At 46.7% G+C, this 10,239-nt stretch overlaps 1 long non-coding RNA gene across 5 annotated transcripts in view; it reads left to right on the forward strand.

Moving 5' to 3' along the window:
- The first annotated feature begins 353 nt into the window (after positions 1 to 353).
- Positions 354 to 10,239, forward strand: part of LOC138165283 (uncharacterized) — a 112,942-nt gene continuing 103,056 nt past the window's right edge. For 2 of the 5 annotated variants that reach the window (XR_011169330.1, XR_011169327.1), the window contains exons 1-2: positions 354 to 727; positions 8,606 to 8,676. This is a non-coding gene — a long non-coding RNA (uncharacterized lncRNA). Of the gene's footprint in view, positions 728 to 2,800; positions 4,316 to 8,605; positions 8,677 to 10,239 lie in introns of those variants that run through there. The other 3 variants (XR_011169329.1, XR_011169328.1, XR_011169331.1) reach the window with 3 other exon arrangements.

Raw genomic sequence — 10,239 nt, forward strand, 5'->3', positions numbered from 1 at the left:
GCCGACAGCGCGTCAGAGCCCCCCTCCCCACCTACTCCTTTGCTGCAGTGTAAGCTCGCCCGCAGCAGTTGAAGGAAGCAGGCGAAAACACTGGCGCGCTGAAAGATGGGCCCGCAGCAGTGGCCCGGGCTTCGGCCTTGGTCAGTCTGGTCGTGCTGTCACTTTAAATGGTCTACACGCGCGTCCACACACACACGGAGACACACGGGCAGACACCCGCGCGCTCGCCCCCTCCCCATAGCTGCATGGGCATTCCACACGTGTGTGAGGGCTCGCCCGGCCGTGGCATGCCTGCGGCAGTAGTTACTGTGTATGGGGGGGAGGGGAGGGCCCTGTCCCCCCGCCCAACCCTACCCTCTCCTCCAGCACCCCGACCCACCGCCCCACCCTCAGCCTTTGCTGTGGGACCCGAGCCGGCGACGCAGCCCGAGGAGAAATAAAGTCTGAACAAAGCTAGACTGCGCGACAGTCACGTCTCAGGGAAACTGAGTGGCGGAGCGCAGCCTCCAGAAGGAATCCGATCACTTACAAGTCAAACAAAGCCCGCTTTCCGGTTGTTGAGTTTATTTATTTATTTTTTTAAGACGGGGAGAAATGCGCACTTTCGGTTCAGCTAGGCTAACTGTCTACTTCGCCAAGGCGCACGCATGTGGAGAGGAGCCGGCGGCTGCTGCGATTGCTAGGGGAAGGACGTGCGGTGAAGACATTCCTGGGGAAACGTCTGCAAGTAAGGAAGGCGTAAGACGGCCTCTGCTATATTATGTGTTGTATGCCAAGCATGGAGTGCGTGCCCGGGTTCTTGGTCAAAATGTCTCTGCTCGGTGAGCGGGAGTAGCGCGGGGCCAAAAACCCAAAACCCAAGCCCCATAATGGGAGCCAGGACTACTGGATTTGTGGCCTAGCTCTGCCCCTACACAGTTGTGTGACCTTGGGCCAGTCACTTCCTCTCTCTTGGGGTGCGGTTTCCTCCTCCTTCCAATGAGGGGGTTGGGATCTCGGGTGGTATCCAGCTCGTACATTGTCTGATTCTAGGCTGGTTCTGAGGAATCGAGGTTCTAGAGTTCTCCGTGGCTGTAAATACTCATCAATGCCCTTAGAATTAGACAGCTCCCAGGTGGTTGTAGCATTCAGGAAAGTACCTGCTGGAAAGGGTTGTTATTGGCTTGGACCGATTGATTCCGCATGGAACGCTATTTGAGGAGGACGATCACCCAATCTGCTTATCACATGATGGGAGAAGGGGGTGGGAACCCGACTTCCTTAAAGGTAACGTCCGGGATTTTCGAGCAGGAGATTCAGAAACACTCTAGGTTTGTAATGTTCCCGTTTATTTGACAAGTTACAGGCTCTGTCTCCTTAGGAGGAGTCAAGACTCAAGTCTGATCGTTGAGGAAGACGATTTGGAGAGAGGAAAAAAAAATTCCTTGCGAGGGAAATATTAATGAATGAATTAATGAAAAAATTATTTAGCATTTACTACGTGCCAAGCGTTGTGCTAAGCTTTGGGGGATAGAAACAGGAAATTGAGAATTCCTGGATCTTAAAGGGGGTCAACACTCTCTTGGGGGAAGAATGGACCAGATTATCTGGTTAATTTCGAAGTTCTCTGCTTCGTCTGTGTGGACACTCTCCAAGGGCAGGGCCCAGGTTGGGAGACAGCAGTGTCCGAACTACAGGTCCCATACTGCACCCTAGACACACGAATTGCAGACCAGATCAGCCTAAGGGAGGTTTTATCAGTCTGTCGGCTGACTTCCGTGATGGTACTCTAAAGCCCACAGACTCTACTCAGCTAGGTGATTCATACCAGACCCCAATGTTTCCTAACCCAAATCAATCAGTCTGACCCTTAATCAGCTACTAAAAGGGGAAGGTGGGGAATTCAGTAGAATCAGGGCTGATGTTTTATTTAGTCCAATCCTGCTCAACTAGGATGCATGTTCTTTTCAAGAAAGAGGGAAAGAGAAAAATCTTTGAAGAAACTATTCTAAAATATTGGGTTCCTTAAATGAAGCTAGCTTATAACTATGTCTTTTTTTCCTTGCTGTCCACCCTCTCTCCAATCCATTCTGTTCTTCTTTAAAGAGCTCAAGGCAGGATGAATACAGTTTGGTCCCAAACCTCTTTTTTGCGCTATCTCATATCTAGTCAGGAATGGTTTAATGAAAAATAAATGGAATTCTGGGTTTGGTTTTGTAGAACATTCTGAGTCCTCTCCTTGCCTCATTCCTGTTCTGGAACCTGGGCCTCAGTTTCTTCATCCACAAAATAAAGACCTGTGCCTGGATGATCTCTAAGGCCCTTTCTATATTATTCCCCTCCTAGCTTGATGAAAAGAGGAATGTGTATGGCAGGGATGGGTTTGAGTGAAGGAGCTATAATGCCTAAGGATTCCACTCCAGGGCTCTATTTGGGAGGTATGGGAGGGGGAACAATGTGGTTTTTATAGAAGTGTGCATATTAGGTATTCCAATATTGAGTTAGGCAGGGACCTTCTTCATGCTGAATACTGGAGCCCTGGAAAAGTTAGGTCATTGTCCCCTCCTTTTAAATCCACACAGCTTGCTAAAACTGCCTTTTCTTCCCTCAGCTGGATGCCAGAGGTGTTAGGAATGCCAGCCAGGTGCATCTCAGGCGGGGCTTCTCCCCTGCCAGGCCCAGGCAGGAGAAAAGGGAAGTTGGATGGTCTTATTCTTGCAGGCCAAAGATCGAGAGGGTTCTGGGTAGCACCAGATGCTGGTAGAAGCACCCATCTCTGACCAAAGCATCTTGTCTGGATCCTGAAGGTAATTTTTGATCCAAACACTACCAAAATAAAACATCATCCCTTGGTCAATCTAATTAACACAAGTACTAAATAAATCCCAAACCCTCAGTTCTATGCCCTCTATAGCAATCCCTTACCTGCTTCCTCTCCTTCCAACTTTGGGCTGTGTGTGGGCTATATTGAAATAGGAGGCATCCCAAAAAGGGCCTTCGAAAATATCCAGGACTGCAATGCACCCCCCCCACCACCTTAACGTGAAAGCAGTTGACCCGCTTTCTCAGCCGACAACTTCCCAAAGTTGAAACTCTGAAGAAGTTATTCTAATAACTTAGAACAGAGACTATATGCATGGGAATTAAGGAAGTCCTTTTTTTCTCCTCCCTGTCAAAATTCCCTTTCTATCTTCTCCCACCTACTCCCCCCACCCCTGCCCTTCTAAAAAATAAATAACTGGCCTAGTATAAATTTTTTGGCAAAATATCCTGAGACCTCCTATAGAAAGAAGTCTGGAGAGTATTTCATTGGCTCCTTTTAGTACAATGATTTCTCTCAGGCTCAGTGAGCTAAGTGATCAAACTAGCTTTCTTGTAAGGAAAATCCAGTAACAGAAAGTTCAGCAGCCATGTGGACTGTTGTTTCCACCCCTAGCTCCAACCCCTCCAATATGGACAATTGGGGTGAATTAGGGCCCTTTGAGAAAAGTGTTCTGAAAGAGAAGGGTGGGGGAGCTGGGGTCATGAGAACTGTGGGCTTTAGGCCTGAAGGTGATGACTGGGAGGATGTATTACCCTGCTAGGAAGGAAGAGCTGAGGAGAGAACCCAGAACCAAGTGGGGGAATATGCAGAGAGAGTGTTCCCCCTCTACCCTCCTGTGACCTTCCCCAGAAAAATCCTCTCATGAGAGCCCAAAGTAGGCACTGTTTCTTACTTTCATCTTGAAAGCTGCAAAATGTAATTCTTCTGCATGATCTTTCAGCAAGAGATGGTGAGACACAAAACACAGTAGTGTACTTTAAAAGAAAGGCTCTCTCTGACTCTCTCAACTTAGTAATGGCAACCAGTGAAGTGAGAAATTTTTCTCCCCTTCCCCCATTCCCTCCTCCTGTCCCCCACTCCATGTAGGAACCCTGGAAACTTGGCCAAGACTGGGCCTAGATCTAAACATTAATTTGTGATTAAACCAACTCAGCAAACTTCTTGCCAAACACATTTCCAGGGTGTCTTGTAAAAAACAGGGAGTAAGTTTGGGTTGATTTTTTTTAGCGCATTTCCGTGTATGCCTGATTATTATGACTTCTATTAATATTTTTAAAATCTGGTCATTTGAAAAACACTTTTCTGGGGAAGTGGATCCTATCCAATCCTTCTCTTGTCCCAAGCCCTCTCCAAAAGAGCACAGTTCTTTCAAGAAAAGGGTCTGCTTCACCACACACTTGTAGAGTTAATGAGATTGCAATATATCTCTAATTTTTAAGAAACTTTTCTCAGAAGTAGAGCCTCTGAGAGTGAATTTCCAGCAGTGCATGAAAAAGCAAATCCTCTTTCAAGGTAAGGCCCAGTTGAAGAAGGTGATCAACGATTACAAAAGGTGGGGGTCCCTTTCTAATTAATGACTAAACCACAGTTTTTAACTTCTGAACCGCAAAGTCTTGAGATTGTGGGGCTGTGAAGCCGGGGGATCGGGGTGACTGACTCACTGGAGGCCGGCAGAGACTATGAAAACAACAGACCAACAGACCTCCAGGGTTGCTGGGAGAAAGGCAAACTTTTCACCACTTTTAGGCAGCCAGACCAGACTTTCCCCAGGACCAGTCGCGCACACACGTGTTTTGTAACTGTCTGGGTTGGAGGGGGTGGGGAAGCTGGGAGTGCCCCTAGCAACCTCACACTTTGACACCGAATAACCATTCTGGAAAAAAACAACAGCAACAACTTTAGTCTCTAGCGGGTAGGATCGCCTCAGATCTCGGGAAGGTGTGTGCAGATACACATTCGTGGGTGGGTGCCCATTCTGGCTAGACACACGGGCTCTGAGAGCAAAAAAATCGTCCAGATTCTGTCCACATCCTCCCCAGGATGTCTGGATTTGGACACCCCACGGACCTGAAGCCTTAGCGCTCTCTCTGTTTACGTTTTGTGTGTTCGGTGTTAGAGGCACAGTTCGGGACGAGTTTGCGGTTTTCCAGCATCGCGGACGCACGGGTTTCATGGGGCTCTGAAAAGGCCGCGCAGCTGCAGAAATCGGGACAAAAAGTCGGTGGCCCGGGCAGGGGGGAAAGTTTGCAAAGAGAAGTTTGCAGAGATCACGAGAGAAATCTATTTACGGCTCTCTTTGTACCAACGATTACTGGGCTAAGCTATATCAGCCGCGGCGCTGGGGTTTCTTGCAGACTTTGAGACTAGTTTCAAATGTTTGCTCTAGGAAAGCAGGGTGTCTTCGCCACAACCCTCTTTCTCTTCTCTACATCACCTCTCCAGCCTAGTAACCCCGGCCGTCCGACGTTCCTGTCCCTCGTGGGGACACCACACTATTGTGGCGGTCTCTTATTATTCCTCTCCAGATCTACTCGCAAATTTCTTTCCAGTTCCTCATGCGCCCCGACGCATGTCAGTTTTAGTTACAGGGGAGCCAGGAGCAATTGACTGGTTTTCACCCTAAAGAAGTGTGTAAAGGGGTGCGGAAGTCATATTTTATTTTCCTGCCGAATCTCGAATCTCCTGTCCTCTTTCCCCGGCACACTCTGATAGTTTCTTGGCACCGAGCAGCTGCATGAATGTAGGAAACACTGATGTATACGGTCTGTTATCTTTGCTTAACATCAGGGGGATTGCCTCAATATGCCATTTCTAGTTTGTTTTATGAAAGAAAGAAAGATAGGTAGAAAGAAATGGAGGAAGAAAAAAAAACAAAGAAAAAGTAAGAAACAAAGAGAAAGAAAAAAGAGAGGAAGGAGAAAAAAAGAAAGAAAAAATGAAAGAAGAACAAGAAAGGAAAGACAGAGAAAAAAAGAAAGGGTAAGAAGCACCAAATGTACATGATCAATGAACCCCAGTACCAACTGCCTTTTCTTTCTGTCTCCACTCAGCTCCCGAAAGCAGGTTCTCTGTTCCTTAGTACACAGACATCCAGAGCTTTTGGAACACCCCAGCTCAACTAGTCTGCCTGTTAGAACCCCACCGACCCTACTAAGAAAAGTCCGGAGCAAAGAAAGTCCTCGGGCGGGTGGAGGAGGTCACTCCTTGTCGGTCGGGTGCCTTTAAAGCGAATTAGAACTTTTTCGAGAGATTGTATTTGTGAACGAGCCTTATTTATCCTAACGTTGGGACAGTTTCAAGCAATCTGAAGAAATAGGCAGTTGGAGACTTATCCGACTGATCCTTTCCTGTACATTAAGGGATTATATCTGGGCCTTGTGGGGGAAAAAAAAGTTAGCAGTCGGTTAATTTCTCTCTCCTACAGATCTCTTCTGTTTCTCTTTCTCCCTACTTCAAAATGGGGGTGATAGCCTCATCTTAATTTGAGTAGAAAGTTTCCAAAAGATGACAGTAGATGTAGGAAGCTAAGGTTGAAATAAAGCTAGTTGGGGCATCCCGCTCCCAGCTTTTCTTTCCTCAGCAGCTGTTCCCACCGGTTTGCTTACTGGAAACCTTAAAAAGCTTCTTGAAATGGATGAAAAGCTTTCATTCCAAGTGTTTTGTTTTTGGTTTTCAAAGAAAAGACACTGAGCTTTGCAACAATCTTTGCCTCTAAACGATGAACTTTGGGACATTTTATTGCCTTTGGGGACCAGGGAAAACTTTAGCTTCACAGAGTTTTATTTTTTAAAGAGAGGCGTCCGCTGGAGTTCTCTCTGACCGCTGTCAGTTTCATGGATAACAATTTCGAACTCTCCAAAGAAGCAAATGAAAATGTTCTGGACCAGGTTTCAGAACTGGGTAAAGAGCGGGGTGTAAGAGATTATCGCTAAAAGAAGAACTACGAGGTTAGTGTTTTTCCGTGCAGCTTTTTGATCTACCCATTTCTTTTACCTCGCTACCCGACCGTCAGAAGATGATTTTTTTTATTAACGATAGCAGAATGAAAACCTCTGCTTTCTGGGGTCCTTCCCACCCCCGATGAGCTGCTTCTTCTACACTGAGAGAAGCAAAACGGTTGTCTTCCTAGAGGTCACCTAAGCCGGGCTGCACTATTGGAAACTCTTAAGTTTTCCTTAATTCCCGAGACCGACGCACACACCTGGAACCACAGGCAAACCGCGGCTGCCGAAATTCCTGCAGCGGAGCCCACTATTGAAGGAGCTGCCTTGGGAAACCCAAACTACCCTTCCTCTGCTACTCCCTCCCCGGCTCCCTCTTCCCCGAACAAACACACTGCTCCCTTCCTCATTAGCTTCCCTGAATCTGGGGGCAATAAAGTGTAAAAGAAACCAGTTCCTTCTTTCTTGTCTTCTTTCCCCCCAAGCCTTCTTCTGACTAGCTGGCTTTGAGTGAAAACTTACAATTTGCTTTCTCTCTGACCCTATCAAAAGAATGGATACTGTATGAAATGAAGTGTGAAAAGCACTTTATAAAACTTAAAACATGATGTTTCTTGTTACCTACATATATATGTATGCATAGTTATCTAGACCCATAATTTTATAGGGTTAGGGTACTCCATTTAAGCTATACTACCATATATAAGTGCCTGCTCTCCAGTTCACAGTGGCCCAAAGCACTATGACTTGTCCAGGGTCACCCTGTCAGTATGTGTCAAAGATGGGACTTGAAGCCAACCCAAGACATACTGTGGCTCTGGGTACAGCTGACACACTCCCTCTTGTCCTTCTCAGTCTTGCTGGTTGGGGTGCCAGCTGAAACTGATCATCAGGGGTGTCTGTTCTAGACTTTTTGTTGTTTTCTTTCCAATTTGGGGATTGGAATTGAGGAGGCCGGGCCTGAGTCTGTGCTTGGGTCCAGAAGAAGAGTGAGGGGAGCAGAAGTAGGGGTTCAGATGAGGGCTGCAGCTCATCTTCCCTCCTGATAAAGAACTCCTTCTTGTCCTGCAGGTGGCTTCTCCCTCAACAGTCCCTTGCCTCTCCCCTGCCAGGTCCTCAAAACCCTAAGTTGATTTTCAGTGTCTACTCTTGAATAAACCAAATGTCTTATAATTTATAGCTAGAAGGAACTTCAGTGGCCAACTAAAACCAAATTTGAGTCTTAGACATGGCAGGCACTGGTGTGTAGTAGAGAGACTACTGGGCTTCCAATGATCATTCTGATACAAGCTTAGGAGACCAAAGGCACACTTTTTTGGGCCTCAGTTTTCTTCTATGTAAAATGGAACTCAATAATACCTAGAGTAGCCACCTTCCTGGGTTGTTGTGAGGCTCAAATAAAAGAATGTTTCTAAAGAGTTTTATGAGCCTTACATATGAATGTCAAAAGTATTTACTATTTTCTGGGCACCATACCAGGCACTGGAAATGCAAATACAAAAATTAGCGACAATCCTTTCCATCAAGAAACTTACAATCTAATAGAGGAAAGAACTCATAGAGTTACATCATCCTGGGCAAGTGGCTTAACCCCTGTTGGCCTCACTTTCCTCATCGACAAAATGGGGAAAATAATTGCACCCACTTCCCATGGTTGTTGTGAAGATCACGTTTAAAGTGAGTTGTCAGCCTTAAAACTAGGGAAATGGGAACTGATAGCCAGGGAGGCCTGCTTTGGACAATCAGTCATATCAAGGGCAGCTTTTAAGAATCTCCAGTAATTAGAAAATTCTGCCTTACATTTGCCTCATAAATTTATTTGAGATCACAGAATACTTAGTCCTACCTCTTCATTTTACAGGTGGGAAAACCGAGGCTGGAAGAGGTTGAGTGACTTGCCCAGAGCCCAAGTCTGATCATCTGCAAGTCAAGGTTAGAGACCACCTCCTTCCTTTGCCTATCTGCCCAGAGCATTCTTGTCCCTCCTGCGAAGCATCTTCCCCTCTGCGTCCCCCAGGTGCTGCCAGCTGGGGTGGGGGTGGAGGGCTGGGGCCACATAGGATGGATCGCTTTAATGGGCTCTCCAGTTGCTTGGGCTCCCTGATTAAAAGCACGAAGGGAAGGAAGGAAGGAAGGACCAAGTTAACCAGGTTGAACAGAGAGCGCAAGTCGGAGGCAATCCTGGAGCCCCGGACTGATCTTGCGGCAGTGAATGAACCAGGGCGCCACCTACAGGCAGATTTCAGGTAGCATCCCAGAGAAAGGCACCTCTTCTCTTTGCCTTAAGGGCCGGGTTTCAGAACTGGACTGGTGCCCGGTGGTTTTCCCTAAGCCTGTGGCTTCTGTTTCTGCCTGGAGAACAGGGCCTGATGGCTGCAGCTGGGATATTGAGGTTGAGGGGGAGGGGCGCGCGCTCGCGTGGTGTGTGTAAGGGGGAGGGAAAGAAAGGAGAGAGAGAGAGACAAGAGGAGACAGAGACAGAGAGAAACAGAGGCAGAGACAGAAAGAGAGCTATTTGGATATGGTGTTAAGCAAGTAGGGCCAGCAGGCTGTATTGTCTAGTGGGAAGCACTCTGCATGTGGAGCCAGGGGATAGAGGTGAAAATCCTAGGTCTTCTACCTTTCATTCCATGTCCCTGAACAAGTTGCTTAACCCTTTCCAGGCCTGTCTACAGTTCTCAGGTTCCTTCCTCCTCTAGTTCTGTTGCCTGAATGGGATTTTGGTTGACAGGATCTGGTTTCTGAAAATGTTGGTTGGTCTTTGAAATACTGAACATACCACTTTTGGAATTAGAAACCTTGGGTTGTCCTGGCCCTGCTAGCAATAATTATAAGTGCAGTAATAGCTGTCATTTATGTATGGTCTTGGAAAGCAATTAGGAATTTACTTCAAGCTTTACCAGGCACTTTCTCTCCACAATCTCCTTTGAGCCTTCCAATGTAGTGAGAAAGGCACTATAGGTAGTGTTATTTCCTTTTTTATCAATGAGGAAACTGAGGCTGAGAGATTGGATGAATTCCACAGTCATCTGTCCATGACAGCTTGCTGTGATACACTGGCTAAGGCTCTAGTCTTGCATATAGTAGGGACTTTCATAAGTATTTATTGAATGGTCTTAACCCTTCAGATGCTCAATTTCCCCTTCTGTAAAATGGAGATAATATTCACTCTTGTTTGCCTGGCAAGGTTGATAGGAGAATACAAGTCAGTGGCCAAGTCCTGTTCATTGCAGACCCACTTCTCTCAGATGCCTTTCCTTTTTTCCATGATCAGGGCCACCTCCCTAGTTCCAGCCCTCATCATCTCTCCCATGTTGAGAGTGATTCATTTTGTCTTTCTATTCCATCCTTCTCCCTTCCCAACTGACCCTCCCTGTAGGGGTCAAAGTAATTTTCCTGGTGCGCAGATCATACCATGTAACTACAATACTTTGTAACATTCAGTGGCTCCTTATTACTTCTCTGATTCCCTACAGATTCTGATTTCAGCCCGCC

The sequence above is a fragment of the Petaurus breviceps genome, unplaced genomic scaffold (assembly GCF_028583685.1).
Source record: "Petaurus breviceps papuanus isolate PSGF00001 unplaced genomic scaffold, PetGlider_PUasm1.0 208, whole genome shotgun sequence".
Lineage (NCBI taxonomy): Eukaryota > Metazoa > Chordata > Mammalia > Diprotodontia > Petauridae > Petaurus > Petaurus breviceps.